We start from the raw sequence: 16953 nt of genomic DNA on the forward strand, positions 1-16953 counted from the left end.
AAGGCCTACTTTGTATAAACAAACGTATTTATAGTAAGGCTGTGAAATAATTAACATGTTTAATCAAATTAATCACAGGTTTCTGTGGATTAATCATGACTAATTACATATTACTGATTTTCCGAATTTTTGTCATTAGTGTGCGTCTTCATTTTGCGGTACCTTGATGCTCGAGTCACCCGTTGCCCCTCGCAAAACTTTGGTGAACCCCTCGTCCTCAACAATATCAATCGGTCTATAGCTTTTTGCAATACATTTGGCAACTGTGCTAGTCACCTTTTCACAGACGGACTTAGTGAGGGCCCTACGCTGTTCAGTGAGGGTGGTTTGGCGCATTCTACTTGAACTCCCCTCACCGACCAATGCATGCTTCGCATTGAGGTGGTATAGGTTACTTTAGGCTGGTATTGCTTCAGTGAAACGATAACATTCAGTCATTTAGCATTCAGTCATTTAGCAGACGCTCTTATCCAGAGTGATAACGTCTTCCCGCAGTGTGCATATCACTTTGGTTTTATTGGATGTTGCATCTTAGTTTTTTTGGAACACGAACCTCTCATCCAGAAGCTGCAGATTGGGAGGAATTGTGGGTATATTACGTTAAATGCGTGAAACAAAAATAACAAATTAATCCTGTAATTTAATCATAGCGAGTTATTTTTCACAGCCCTAATATATAGACAAATAAGATTACACTACTACAACAAACAACAACAAAATGTTGTCTTAAGGGACACCAACAAATAATAATAATAATAAAAATTAAGAACAGTAAGAACAGTGAATAGCACAGTAACTCCACAAGCAAGCGAGTCGGCAGCGATGCAGAAACAGTGTGCGTACGTTCACAAGCAGGGGAGTTAGATTTAGTCAGGGAGTTGATTTTTGGCACAACCCGGCCATACTTTATTGTCTCCACTATGTTCGCTTCCTACTGACTTCCTCCTTCAAAATCAAAGTCCCTTTTTTATGCTATTGCCTAACATTACATAACAGCCAACTCAATGACTTAGCTTACTGTCCTTTAGCTCCGTGCAAGAAGCACCATCTTGCGATCATTACGTGTCAGTAACAATGTCTCTGTCTGCCTGTCTGAAGACTCAGGGGTCATTTGACCCCTAACGGTTCTAGTGCTAGATAGATTCCATATTTACCATATGTTTTAAGAACATTTGTAGTAAAGTAATTTAGTGTGTTTTTTATTTCCGGTTTGCGGCTCACCAGAGAGGCTGAATACTATTGTGCGCAACCACCAGAAATATCCAGTGTATATATGTTGGTGGAGTCAAGACAATTATGTTGTTCCAGCTTTTCACGAAACCAGTAGAACTGATAGTTTTCCTTTGTTTGAAACATTCAAACACATTATGAGCATATGTAGTTTAACAACTGTGGAACAGTGGCAATTTCTTTAAGACTGCAAGGGAAGCTCAGCTTCCCCTAACATAAAAAATTGTCAAATATATACGATTGTGTTAAAATTTTAAATGCGTTAGAACACATTCATATCGAAGACGAGTTAGTTTAGAATAAACTACATATATTAGCTGGTCGACTGACTGATTTCCTTCTCATACGTTCCCGTAGTGCCACAGTGCATTTCCCTTTTGAAGGTCAGCTTACATGGACTTCAATGGGGCTGCTTTGAACAGTTTTTTTCAGTGCTTCAAAACTATACGGTCATTGGATAAATGCTGCGATTATGTCCTGCCATGGACGCTCAGCGTCTCTGGAGGTGAATGGAGGACTGGGCTGGCCTGGACGCTGGGCTTCCGCATGATGATTGAAGGGTCTGTCAAAAGACTGCATCTCCTTTTGACCGACAATAATTGTACTATAATAATTGTATTATAAAAAGTAATCAAAGCTATTCAAGCTCAGTCCCATCATGGATTTTGCAACTGTAGTTGAAAAACAAACTGCAGCAACCTATTTCTTTATGGCGAAATGTCTTGCAAATTTTCATAATACATTTCATACAATTATGCACCACATTCCTTGTTTCAGTTTAACCTAATTTCCACATTTCCTCTTTCTAAATAAATATTGTTTTGTTAGATTGTTCGTTTGTTCATTAATTAATTCAGTAAGTTAGGCTAGTGTCGTAGGGGTGAACTAGCCAGTGAAGTAGCCAAGTAGGCTGCTGGTCTTTCAAAGAGGGGAAGCTAATTTTTGGCCTAAATTCTAAAAACGTTCCATTTGCAGCCGCCACTGCTGTGGAAGTATGGAGACAGGGATTCAGACAGAGAAATACAGTTAGACTGGCTGTCAGATATACCCCTGTAGAAAAGATGGAAAGTCTAAAAGATATGCTTAGGATGCTATGAGTGTGGGTAAGTAGGGTTATTGGTCACTTGGCAGCTGTGTAGGTAAAGTAAGAATAAATTATTAGACCATAAGCGGAAATCCCGGGGGGGACAGGGGGGAACACCCCCCCCCCCCATCCTGGGAAAAAGAGCATTTGTCCCCCCCAATAAATTACTGTAAACATAAGGACATTTAAATAATATTAATAATATATGTTAAACATATTAGAATTTAGGCGTGTGTTACAGCAGTAATTTTGGTGTCCCCCTCAGGAATTGCTCTTGAGAAAATGTCATATAATTGCCCCCCCCCCCCAAAAGAAAATTGATAGCAGATCTTTGCCACTGTATTATACATTTACATTACATTTAGTAGACGCTCTTATCCAAAACAACTTACAGTAAGTACAGGGACATTCCCCCAAGGCAAGTAGGGTGAAGTGCATTGCCCACGGACACAACGTCATTTGGCATGGCCAGAAATTGAACCGGCAACCTTCAGATTGTTAGCCCGATTCCCTAATCGCTCAGCCATCTGACCCCACAGAAATAATGATAGAAAATGGAGGTGGGTGTGTCAATAGTAGGGTAGGTCAGTTGGTATGTATAAAGGTTGCTATTGACAGTCAGCAATACAACAAGAAATTTGCCAAAAGATGGAAAGACATACTGTATAATTAACAGAAACACAAATGGCCTGTAAATTCATGTCTGGTATTGGTCACCTGACTGTCATCTCCACTAACACTATGACCATTAAAGCACACAAGTTAACCAATAAAAATTACATTTTGCATAACGCTCTATTTATTTAGCAGAATCTGTCATCTAAAGCAACATACAAACACTGTTGTACATGATAAGTACAGCAAACAATTATGAACCAATAAACACAGTTAACAGTGTTTCAGGGGTTAGTGACAAGGAATGGTCTATGTTTAAATCAGACTCAGTGTAACAATTACATTCTTTGTCACTTCTCCAATATTTGATAAAGAGATAGTGAAATTTGTTGCGGAGTTAGTGGTCCAGAGGGGACTGTGTAGCCTGGATTCCCTGTCTGTTTTTAGATTGTATGTGGATGTCACCACAGAAGCCATCAGGCCGCAGGCATGTGTGAGGATAGCAGTTTAGGCTTCAGAACGACACAATGTCCTCCTTCAGTATGGCTGGAAAGCCAGAGCAGCCAAAGTTATTGGTGCTCATTATACATTTGTTTCTTGTGTTCACTGCATCAGCATGTTCTATTCTAAAGGGGATGATGATTCTACAGCTTGAAAAGCAAACAAGAATAAGAGAAAACAATCTGTTGCAAGATTGCTTCAAGGACTTCCCACATACAAACAAAGTAGCAGAGGAAAATTATCCTAAATTATGTTTGTCGCTTCAGAGCACCATCAGGGCCTTACACTTGTGTTGTGTGGCAAAACACCTCAGGTCTACACAATTGAGGAGTGAGCCAACAACTGAGTGCCTGTGCATGTCTGTCTGCTGCGGGGTGTGTGTGTAAGCCAACCTTTCTTGACAACCATATGTGCCTAATTTGCTGAAAATATACAAAATAGTGTAATTCTTTAAGGACTATTAGAGTACTCTCTGATAAGACCACCCGTTCTATTGCTTTGGGTTGGTTTCTCCCGCTGAGCATGCTGAACTTGAAATTTTACTTTAATAAGGACTGTTAAACTCTTTTTTTCCCAGAAACACAGTTCTCCCAGAAAAAGCCAGGCAGGCAGGCATGCAGGCAGATCTGCAGACAGACAGACTGAATTCTCCAGTAAGTTTTGCTTTAAATCAACATAGGGACATGCTCCAAGATGCTGGTGCCATTTTTGAAAAGTAAGAAATAAATTATTAATTAGATACAGATGACTCCAAATACCAGAGATCTTTGCCACATGGGACAAAATGAATCCAGACCCTTTTCAAATCTTTCGAAGGACATATAAATTATAAATACGGTCGCAAATGGTGTTTTATGTGCATGTGGGTGGGTTAGCAAGACTTGCTAGAGGTCTTTAAATAGGGCTTTAAAATAGCCAAAGATAGTATGAGTGGGAGAAGGGATCAACCTCCTTCTGTTGTTTTCAAGCTAATGTAACATAAAAATGTAGAATTGTGGTCAATATTCTAATGATGGCATTGTTGGGAATATCTCAAGAGGGTGAAGTCATTGTGACCACTTGTTGTCCATGCCCTTTAGCTGAGGTAGTAAATCTAACAAGGTGGTTTGAGGTCATATTTATGGGACCAAAATTATTTGACAAACCAGAGATATGTTTATGCATTTAATTCCATTGTAGGTAGCATCTTGCATAAAATCAATTGAAAAATCCTCCGTTCAGTGAACTGTTTTTCTATCAGACAGACTCAGAGCAAAGCCCTGGGATGGACATGTGAAAGGGCAGCCATAGTGCTGGTGAAGACTGTATTAGAGTCAGAAGAAATAGAACCATTACAAAATAAGTCTGTTACATAACCCACAATTGGTCACTGTATTTTACACATTGATGTGATTTCTAGTGCTAATGTTTTGAATTGGGCTGGGATTTTTCCATTACCAGTTTTCAATGTAATTCTTAATCTTAATCTAAGACACTTAAAAATCCATTACCCTATGATGTCATTTACCACTCTACTCCTTGTCTTGGGATGTCTTTTGCTCTCTGTAAAGTTTTATTTTGGTAAAGTAAACAGTGCATAAAAGTGTCTCATGCTGAAATGGCATGCTGCTGTAGGAGCTGTAGTTCTCTTAAGGCCTGCCACTCACTTCACACCTAGTGTTACATGAGCAAGCGGGTAGGATTTTGGAACAACTAGAAATCCTCCATAAATCCTTCCAGAAACATATAAAAGTTGGCATTCCACTCAGTGAGAGTAGAATGTTTTTTAGGATTCCTCCGTCAGGAGGAACCCTATTGGAATTGTTGGTTTTATTAGGGTTCCTCCAGTAGGAGGGAACCTATTGTTTTTGTTAGTATTCTTCATATTATTATTAGGGTTCCTCCGGTAGGAGGGAACCTATTGTTTTTGTTAGTATTCTTCTTATAAGGGTTCCTCCGGTAGGACATATTGCCTCAATATGTTTGTGTCACTAAATCAAATGTATTTTTGAAGGATTGGTCAAACCTAATATGCTTTAAGGTGACACACCTCTGAAGTACCATGCAAAGTTTCACCTTGATATGTCAAAATATGACTGAATTACAGCTTTATGAACTTGGACCAAATCTGACAATGCATCACAACACTCCGATCATCTGTTTAGCGAGACTGTGTAAACCACTGCAAAACAAGCCAGGTTCACCACAGTAGCTAGCTACTTGTAGTCTCCGCATGGTAGAGATAACGCTAATGGTTATCTCTAATGAAGTAAATTGATTGTTCAGGTGGATCCCTTGTCTGTTGCACAACTTCATTTCAGTAACTTAAGCCAGGACACATCCCCACTGATACTAGGCATGATTTTAAATTCCCTTCCATGACAAGTTATGGCACTCCAAACAACCTTTTAAAAAAACTATAAGTAAGTTATTCTTTACGGCAGCAACCCAGTCATCCCGTTGTCCCATTTTAATAGGAAATATACAAGCAGTTTCTTCTCGATCTTCCACAGTGTACATTTTTATAATATTTTGCGGAGGAACCCGCATCGCTGCTTGCAGCTATATTTAGGGTTCCTCCGTCAGGAGGACCCTTTTGTAATTAGGGTTCCTCCGTAAGGAAGAAACCTATTGTTTTCGTTAGTTTTATTAGGATTAGGGGCCAAGCAGCAGTGAAGCTGCTGTGGCACCTATTGTAATTGTTAGTTTTATTATTATTATTAGGGGCCAAGCAGCAGTGAAGCTGCTGTGGCACCTATTGTAATTGTTAGTTTTATTATTATTATTAGGGGCCAAGCAGCAGCGAAGCTGCTGTGGCACCTATTGTAACTGTTAGTTTTATTATTAGGGGCCAAGCAGCAGCGAAGCTGCTGTGGCACCTATTGTAATTGTTAGTTTTATTATTATTATTAGGGGCCAAGCAGCAGCGAAGCTGCTGTGGCACCTATTGTAACTGTTAGTTTTATTATTATTATTGTTATTATTATTATACTTAGGACTAGGAGTCTATGGCAGCCCATAGAACCGATTGGTGCGAAGTTTTGAAATTTGGCACACTGATTTGGAACGGTCTCCTGATTATCGTCAACAAGTTTCATGTCGATCCCTGAAGCACTATAGCGCCACCAAGGCGTGAAAGTTGGAGGTGCGTTTACACCCACAACTTTTGAACCGTAAGACAGTTTTTCTTAATTGAGGTATCATTGGATTCCTTGGATGCAGACGATTCGATTGAACCCTGTGACGTCATTGTCGTCATGATGGTTTTTACGTCATTTGTATTTTAAGAAATGCCAACTTTTTCGAACTCGTCCTAGGCCGTTGCTCTGATTTTCATGAAAATTGCAACAGATCATCTTCAGACCATGCCGACAAAAAGTTATCAAAAGTTTATCGATAAGTCAAACCGTTCACGAGTAACGCGCCAACGATTTTGACAAGGAGCACGCCAAAGCAGACGTGAGGCCTTGTCTCTGCGACGGTTTACCGTATGGAGACGAAACTTTGATAATGTCATCACGAGCATGTCATCTAATCATCTTCCTACTACAATCACCTTGATATGTCAAAATATGACTGAATTACAGCTGTTTATTCTTGGGTCAAATCTGACAAAGCTCGCCACGGGAGAAACGGCTTCCTTTTTTTAATAAAGTAACCGAACACCGCATTTTCCATCAGTGAGTATAGCTCATTGGGATAAGACGTGCTCCTTTGAAACGCAATGTCATAGGATTGAATCCAGTGACAGTCATCAAGAATATCATGAGACTGGATTATCTGTTTAGCGAAACCAGGTATGCCACAGTAGCTGTCTAGCAGTATAATCATAATGGTAACGATAACGTTTCATTGTCAGGGGATTTATATTTATACTTAGGACTAGGAGTCTATTGCAGCCCATAGAACCGATTGGTGCAAAGTTTTGAAATTTGGCACACTGATTTGGAACGGTCTCCTGATTATCGTCACCAAGTTTCATGTCGATCCCTGAAGCACTATAGCGCCACCAAGGCGTGAAAGTTGGAGGTGCGTTTACGCCCACAACTTTTGAACTGTGAGACCGTTTTTCTTAATTGAGGTATCATTGGATTCCTTGGATGCAGACGATTCAATTGAACCCTGTGACGTCATTGTCGTCATGATGGTTTTTACGTCATTTGTATTTTAAGAAATGCCAACTTTTTCGAACTCCTCCTAGGCCGTTGCTCCGATTTTCATGAAAATCGCAACAGACCATCTTCAGACAATGCCGACAAAAAGTTATCAAATGTTATCGATGAGTCAAACCGTTCACGAGTAACGCGCAAACGATTTAGACAAAGAGCACGCCAAAGCGGACGTAAGGCCTTGTCTCTGACGGTTTACCGTATGGAGTCGAAACTTTGGAAATGTCATCACGAGCATGTCATGTAATCATCTTCCTACCACAATCACCTTGATATGTCAAAATATGACTGAATTACAGCTGTTTATTCTTGGGTCAAATCTGACAAAGCTCGCCATGGGAGAAACGGCTTCCTTTTTTTTATAAAGTAACCAAACACAGCATTTCCCAGCAGCCTGAATAGCTCATTGGGATAAGACGTAGGATCGAATCCAGCCACAGTCGTCTAGCATGTTGTGACACTTGATTATCTGTTTAGCGAAACCAGGTATGCCACAGTAGCTGTCTAGCAGTATAATCATAATGGTAACGATAATGTTTCATTGTCAGGGGATTTATAGTCAAGAAGAAGCTGAGTTATTGTGCTTTGTAGATATAACGCTGCTACATGTAGCCAGTGCATTTTGTCTCAAAATGACATGAATGTTTTATGAAAAGTTTTGCTTTGCAGCTTTAGCTTCTGAATTTCCATATCGAATGATGCTTGGCCCCTTTGATTGCTGCTTGCAGCTATTTTTATTATTATTCTTCTTCTCCTTGCGCCACAATAACTCAACATTGTATTGGTAACTAATTTTCTAATTTGGCACAGTGATACCACATCTGAGTGGGTACCCCCACGCCAACTATGGGCCACATCAAACCATAGGGGGCGCCACAGGAAACGCCCAAAAGTCCGATTTTCAAAGTGATAGCATTTCCACCCCATTGCTCCAATTCTTCTGAAACTTGGTGTATGACTTATTTCTCATGGCAAACAAAAAATCCTCAAGGACCCATAAGGTCCGCCCGATCTATTTTCCTCTACAGTGATAATTTGGGAAAACCTTCAAAATACCTCTTCTCTTGAACCAAATGTCTAATTAACTTGAGATTTTGTACTAATATGTATCATTGACGTATTTAAAAACTTTACGTATAGCAATTGAATAAAATACAAAATGGCTGAAAGGGGTGTATTTATATAAATGTCCACATTGCCTCAATATGTTTGTGTCACTAAATCAAATGTCATTTTGAATTATGGGTTTTCAAACCTATTAGACTTTAAGGTGACACGCCCCTGAAGTACCATAACAATTTCACCTTGATATGTCAAAATATGACTGAATTACAGCTGTTTGAACTTGGACCAAATCTGACAATGCTCACCTTTGGAGAAACAGCTTTTTTTGTACAGTAACTGAACATGCCTATACTCAACACTGAGAATAGCTCAACAAGCTGGAATGGTGACCTGCAAAGTATAAGGTCGTAGGTTCAAATCCAGCCACACTGAGTCTGTCTTAAATTTGAATATATGTTTAGTTAAACAGGATGACATTGTTCTGAAGTACCATTCGCAATTTCACCTTGATATGTCAAAAGATCATTGAATTACAGCTGTTTAACCTTTGTCCTAAAGCTGACCAAAAACGAATTCTTATATCACGCCGTCGGAGCACAGCTATATAATCAGCGTCAGCACCCTTGGGTACCCAGCATGCAGTGCGGCATGTCAAAAAACGCAAAGACTTGTGGAAAATAGTTTGGTTACAAAAGCCGTGCGATGGATTTTAGTTGTTGTGTTCATTCAGTTAGATGTTTGTAATTTTATTGTTGGTTAGTTAATATAATCTTGTTGGTCACCCTGATTGTGTATGTTGTGTAGTTTAATCGGACCAGAGAGTCGGCTGCTATACCCTCACAGGCTATTCTTGCAAGGAACTGAATATGAGCTCTACCCTAGCCCAGTTGCCCACATGACTAATGATCATTAGTTGTGCATTGACTGAGAGTCTGGAAAGAAATCAATTCAAGAAGAGTTTCAATATCCTATGAAAAGTTAATACTCAGCCCTTATTAATTATAATATCTCTGCAGTTGGTGTGTAGCAGAGAGGCTAGAGACTGACTTGTAACCTTATGCTCATGAGTTCAAATCCCCATTCAGCCTGTTGTTGGCCAAACATGAAGTCATTTTGCTCTTTTGTTGTCCAACTCTCGATCTTTTACAGTGTACATGTTATAATATTTTGCGGAGGAACCCGCATCGCTGCTTGCAGCTATATTTATTAGTATTATTGTAATTTATCTCATGAACACATTGGTAAAAAGTTTTGAAATTTGGCATATTGATACAACATGCCACAACTACGGCCCAAACACAGACCGGCCCACATCGGACCATAGGGGGCGCCATAGGCCACGCCCAAATGTCCACTTTTCAGTGATTGCATTTCCAACCCATTGCTCCAATTCTTCTGAAACCTGGTTTGCATGCCTCATTTTTCATGAGGAACAAAAAAGCCTCAAGGACCCATAAGGTCCACCATGATGGATTTTCCTGTACAGTGATAATTTGGGAAAACCTTCAAAATAGATCTCCTCCTACAAAAAAGGTCAAATTGACTTGAGATCTTGTACAGATATGTATCATTGACATATTTAAAAATGTTACTTAAGACAGTTGAATCAAATACAGAATGTCTGAAAGGGGTGTATTTATGTAAATGTACACATTGCCTCAATAAGTTTGTGTCACTAAATCGAATGTAATTTTGAATTATGTTTTTTCAAACCCAATAGGCACCTGTTTGAGCTTGGACCAAATCTGACAATGCTTTCCATTGGAGAACATCTTATTTTACTCTCCAGTTGATGACTGAACGTGGTTAGAGTCCAGATCTGGCAATGGGTCAATTGGCTGAGATGTTGTGCTGATAAACAGAGGGTTGTAGGTTCAAAAACAGTCAGAGGCAATTTTTTGGGACAGAACTGTTTCTAGTGTTCCAGTCAATCCTCCGGTTGTAAAACATAGCAATGAGTGTTTATTTGAGCCCATAACAACACTCAGATCATCTGTTAAGCAAGACTGTGTAAACCACTGCAAAACAAGCCAGGTTTACAACAGTATCTAGCTACTTGGAGTCTACGTATGGTAGTGTCAGATTTACAACCGAATTAGCTCGAATTAAGTAGGTTGATCACCAGACATCTCTCTAAAGTACCATAAACAATTTCACCTTGGTATGTCAAAATATGATTGAATTAGAGCTGTTTAAACATGAAACATGTTTAAAAAAACATGTTTAAACCTGAATCTAACAACGCTTAGCACAGGAGAAACAGCTTTCTTTTTTGTACAGTAACTCAACATGACAACATTCAACACTGAGAATAGCTCAACGAGCTGCAACGGTGACCTGCAAAGTATAACTTCGTAGGTTTGAATCCAGCCACACTGTTTGAGTCTGTCTTAAATTAGAATATTTGTTTAGTTAAACAGGATGACATCGTTCTGAAGTACCATGCGCAATTTCACCTTGATATGTCAAAAGATCATTGAATTACAGCTGTTTAAACTTGGGCCGAATCAAACAATCCGTGCTACAGGAGAAACAGCTTTCTCATGCATACAAAAACTGACCACATATTCTCATCCTTGCGGGTAGCTCAATGGGTTGAAACAGTATCCTACAAAGTGCAAGGTCACAGATTCGAATCCAGACAGTCTTTTGGCCTGTCATAATTTTGATTACATGTTTAGTTAAACAGGCAGACATCCTTCTGAGATACCATGCGCAATTTCATACAATTTCAACTTGAAATGTCAACCGTTTCTTAACCTTTGTCCCAAAGCTGACCAAAAACTAATACTCATATCACGCTGTCAAAGCACAGCTCGATAATCAGCGTCAGCATCCTTGGGAACCCAGCATGCAGTGCGACATGTCAAAAAACACAAAGATTTGTGGAAAATAGTTTGGTTACTAAAGCCGTGCAAGGGATTTCAGTTGTTGTGTTTGTTCAGTTAGATGTTTGTAATGTTATTGTTGGTTAGTTAATAAAATCTTGTTGGTCACCCTGATTTTGCATGTTGTGTACTTTAATGTGACCAGAGAGTCGGCTGCTGTCCTGTCACAGGCTATTCTCGCAAGGAGTTGAATATGAGCTCTGCCCTTGCTCAGTTGCCCACATGACTATTGAGATCAACTCAAGAGTTCCAATATCCTATGGAAAGTTAATTATCAGCCCTTACTAATCATAAAACCTCAGCGGTTGGTGTGTAGCAGAGCCTCTCTAGAGACACTGACTTGTAACCTTATGCTCATGAGTTCAAATCCCCATTCAGCCTATTGTTGTTGGCCAAACATGAAGTAGTTTTGCTCTCTTGTTGTCCAAGTCTCAATCTTCTACAGTGTACATGTTTATAATATTTTTGCCATTTTAGCGGAGGAACCCGCACCGCTGCTTGCAGCTATATTTATAATTTTTCTTCTTCTTGCGCCCCAATATCTCAAAAAGTCCCCAGTCATAAATGTTCTAATTTGGCACATTGATACTACATCCAAGCGGGTACCCCCACACCAAATATAGGCTACATCGGACCATAGGGGTCGCCACAGGCCACGCCCAAAAGTCTGATTTTCAAAGTGATGGCATTTCCACCCCATTGCTCCAATTCTTCTGAAACCTGGTGTGCATGTCTCATTTGTCATGAGGAACAAAAAATCCTCAAGGACCCATTAGGTCCGCCATGATGGATTTTCCTGTACCGTGATCATTTTTGAAAACATTCAAAATTCCTCTTCTCTTGAACCAAAGGTCCAATTGACTTGGAATTTTGTACAGATATGTATCATAGATGTATTTAAAAACGTTACTTAAGGCAATTGAATCAAGTACAAAATGGCTGAAAGGGGTGTATTTTTGTAAATGTCCACATTGCCTCAATATGTTTGTGTCACTAAATCAAATGTCATTTCGAATGATGGTTTTCAAACCTAATAGGCTTTAGGGTGACACCCCCCTGAAGTACCCCGCAAAGTTTCACCTTGTTATGTGAAAATATGACTGAATTACAGCAGTTTGAGCTTGGACCAAATCTGACAATGCCTTATTTTATCATCCAGTTACTGAACATGCCAAAGTCCAAATCTGGTAATGGCACAATTGGATGAGATGTTGTTCTGGTAAACGTAGGGTTGTATGTTCAAAACCAGTCAAAGGCAATATCATTTTTTTGGGGACAAAACGGTTTCTCGATTGCTAACACACCAAAATGGTATGCTTACACATACCATTTTGGTGTGTTAGCAATCGAGAAACTGTAACATACATACTTGACTGTTCTCAGGCATGAATTCCTGCTAGGTACAGTTTTTTACAATCGCTATGACGCCTTTTTCAATACCTTTAACAAGTTTCCTAAACTCTGAACACAGTTAGCACAACATCCGTCTGTGTAGGCTAAACAATTAACACATTTATTGTTGCTTTGACACAAAATGCATAGAGTAAACACAGATTTAAAATGCTTGAACTTCTTTTACACACAAGCTCAACCAAGACCAAAACAATCGATTTTTAGGGATTAATTTACCATTGCTTTCACACTATATGTCAGAACAGATAATATCATGTTCAGAACCTAACTTATTGGCTAAAGTCAAAGTGAACAGCTGTTCATATTGTGAATTGAAACACAGATATATCCCCTGTATTTTATTCTATTGCCACTGAGAAAAAGCTGGTTGAAGTAATGCAAATACTGTAAATCACAGCTGATTCCCAACTAGGAAACACTCAGATGATGAGGTTCTTTCAATCACATGACCATATGGTAGAGACAGTAAAGAGGACCTCTTTGGACTGATCTTGTGTGGAAAAAGAATAATAAAGAGCAACACAAAGAAAGTAAGAATACAGTTACTATGCCTGCACAAAGGAGAGGGAGACAATTACCAGGACAAGGGAGAGGAAGACAAGTACCAGGACAAGGGAGAGGAGTGGGACAAGGGCAAGGGAGAGGAAGACAAGTACCAGGACAAGGGAGAGGAGTGGGGCTAGGGAGAGGAGTTAGAATGTGTGATGGCGCTCAGAGAAGGGCCAGAGCTCGGGTAATACTGTAAATGGAAGCTATATTACATATTTCTTGCAGTAATTTCCTATTGCAAATGAAGCCTTTACTACAACAATTATGTTTCTGTCTTCTGTTTTTCAATACAGTAACCATACAATCTATAAAGCTACTCTGAGATGGGTCATTCATTTTTTGTTCTGAATTTCTGCAGCAAAATAAACAAAATGCATGCATTTACAAAACCCAAGAAAATGTAGAGAGAAACTGCATTGCAAACACAATCTATAATCCATATACTGTGAGACCTGACACATACCTGCATAAATGAATGCAGTTTCTGTAATTCCATCTGATGTTAGTGTTTTTTATGACATTGTGCTATGATTGACTAAGGCCCCGTTTACACGGAAGATAAACGCATATATTTTCATGCAGTTTGGCCTTTCATTTACACGAAAACTGAGGTTTTATCATGGAAAACGATCATTTCTAAAAACTCCGGCCAAAGTGGAGATTTCTGAAAACTCTTTGGATTTGCGTGTGCACTAGCTTAAACAGAGTTTTAGGTCCTCAAACGTCACAGTATGGGACTAAAAAAGCATCACGTCATGTAAGCGTCCTGTATATAGTAATACGTGCGTCCGACTTCATGCAGCGCCGGCGTCGCCTGCAGCCCGGCTGACTTGAAGGAGCCAATGGCTTTCTCAGGTTCAAAGCAACCGGCTATCGGCACTGCCGGTGCTGCATGAAGTCGAACACAACTAGCGTAATGGGGTAAACAACTAGCGTAATTCATCAAACAAATGAACCTCGCTCCTGAAAGGTGAAGGAAGTCGATCGTGTTATTCATAGTTGTTGATTTTGAAAATTCTGATTGGTTTGCATGGCTTTATCCTTCACATTACACTGCCGCATACAGGTTTGGCATAGTTATGATGGTGCTCGGGGGCGTATATGCGGGTTAATGTAAACAGAAACATTTTTGAAAACTTACTTGTGTGTACGACGTTATTTTTGAAAACGGAGGGGAAGAAATATTTGTTTCTGTAAATACCCTGCTATGTGTAAACGTGGCCTAAATGTTCCTGTGAAAAGAGAACGTGTGTTAGTGTTTGGTCGACATGGTGTCATGTTTAGTGTATTTTTGTGTTATGACAATTAGTGTTCTAAATTAGAGTTTGGTTTACAATGTGTGATTTTGAGCATGAAATTAACAGTTTTGCCAATTGTGTGTGGTAGGTGTGTTGGTGCGTTAAGAGTTTAGAAAACTTTTTAAAGGTTTTGAAAAAACTGTCATAGCGATTGTAAAATTGTAAGACATTTGTTAACACAAACACTACAGAAATATTGAAAAGGCTCCTTTGACTTCTTCTAACGATCCAAGCCCTCGAGTACAAAACAACATAGTCTGTGTCTGATGGCAGTCCAGTAACTCCTAAAAGAAGTCCAGACCTCCTCTGTTCCACAAACAGTTCTTCTTTGATACACACTGGTTTTATAGCTTGATTTGATTTTTCAGTGTGTTTTCTCTGATGGCTGCCCTGTCCTTTGTGGGTTTCCTGGAATGTTTTTTTTCTCATGTTTAACTGTAACTATTATGCACATACTGTTTTAATTTTAAAATTAAAATTGATGAATGAATGAAAATTAAGGTGTGTGTGATAATGTTGGTGCTCCTGGTTGGCGTCAGTACTCCACAGGCCATCGACACTACAGGTATAGGAAACAGTAAGTGAGCAGTCACCATGATGAGCCAAAATGATGATACAGTCTCACTGGGGTATGAGATCACCTGGGCTGTCAGTGGATTAAAACTCCCTCTGTGTCAAGAGAAACAATTATAAAACATACATCATTTAAGATAATATAATAATAATTTACTGTCATGTTTTGTAAAGATTGGAGGGTAGCCAGTGTGTTTGTGGCCTATGGTTTCTGTGTAGGCATAGACCATATACCTCCATCTCTTCTACACAGACACACACACAACTCTCCTCTGCCTGCCAGTGACAGCAGTAGTGAAGCAATGACCTGGGATAATCAGAGAGCCACACACAAGTCTAAATAATAAACAAATGTGTCGCTGGCATGTTCCAGCCCAGCCTATGATTAACACACTGGTGTTAATAATTACAGCCAACTTCCATTGGCCACAGGGCTGCTGTCTGTGCTACTGGATGGCTCCCAGATGTGACCAATAGGGACGGAGGAGACAAGATGGCCTATCAATCCTGTCAGTTTTTCTCAATTGCTAAAACACAGAGGGCCCTATCTTGCACCCAGCGCAATTGACTTACTTAACGACGCAAGTGTCATTCCTAGTTTGCACTCGACGTAAAGCTGACTTTTCCCTCCACAGAAGCACGTCAAAATGACTTTGCGCTCCCGTGGGCAGTTCAGCGAAAAAGGAGGCGTGTTCCGGCGCAAACGTTCCCTGGTGCTATTTTGCAGTTTCCGAAAAAAATTCTGCTACTGACCAGGAAAAACGTGGTCTAAAGTCAATGGCGTATTATTCAGATGCTATTTTAAGGGCGCAAGCTTGGTCCGTGCGCACTGCTGGTGAGGCCAGGGTCTTCTTTCATGTAGCTAATTGTGCAGTCTGTTGTCAATACCTTAAACCATGTCACATGGTATAACACAATTTGCAGATCTCACTTATACTTTTCAGCAAAACTCTAAACACATTCTCATTCTCAAAACATATTCTGCACTCTAATGCACATGTCATCCATACTGGTAAACACAAATGGCAACAATCTAATACAGAAAACATGTCATTGACAAAACACAACCACTCAAAATTGATTTCACTTGTTTCAAATGATGTGACACAACCAATATAAGCCAGTTCAGAGAGGAAACACGTTTTTGAAGGTGGGAAAATATTGCTTGTGATGTCGACGAAGTGCTCTGGTCTGACCCAGCCCAAAGACAAGAAGAAGCACATTGATCACATGTTTAGTCCTTTGATAGTGTATATCATTTTGATCACTTTGTTTATTTTTGAGAGCAGTGTTTGATTTTGAGCACAGGTAAATCTGTTTTGAGGCGAAAGTTTCATTTTGCAAGATGATTCAGAGGTTTTGTAAAAAGTGCTGGAAGATGAGGTTTTGTATTTACAGTAGTGCTGTCAGTTTAACGCGTTATTAACGGCGTTAACGCAAACCCAAATTAACGGCGTCAATTATTTTATCGCGCGATTAACGCTCTTTTTGGCCTAGCAAACTTTGTAGTTTTTTTCACATGCTGTTGCAACAACTACCGACGTTAGAAAAACTACAACACCACACCGGATCTAGCTAGACCGGAAACA

At 39.7% G+C, this 16953-nt stretch overlaps 1 protein-coding gene across 2 annotated transcripts in view; it reads left to right on the forward strand.

The window, feature by feature from the left end:
- erg (ETS transcription factor ERG) overlaps nt 1-16953 on the forward strand; it is a 104959-nt gene that overhangs the window by 11386 nt on the left and 76620 nt on the right. The gene's annotated exons all lie outside the window — the stretch shown is intronic.

Source organism: Hypomesus nipponensis, chromosome 5 (assembly GCF_054491055.1).
Source record: "Hypomesus nipponensis isolate SF chromosome 5, ASM5449105v1, whole genome shotgun sequence".
NCBI classification, from domain to species: Eukaryota; Metazoa; Chordata; class Actinopteri; order Osmeriformes; family Osmeridae; genus Hypomesus; species Hypomesus nipponensis.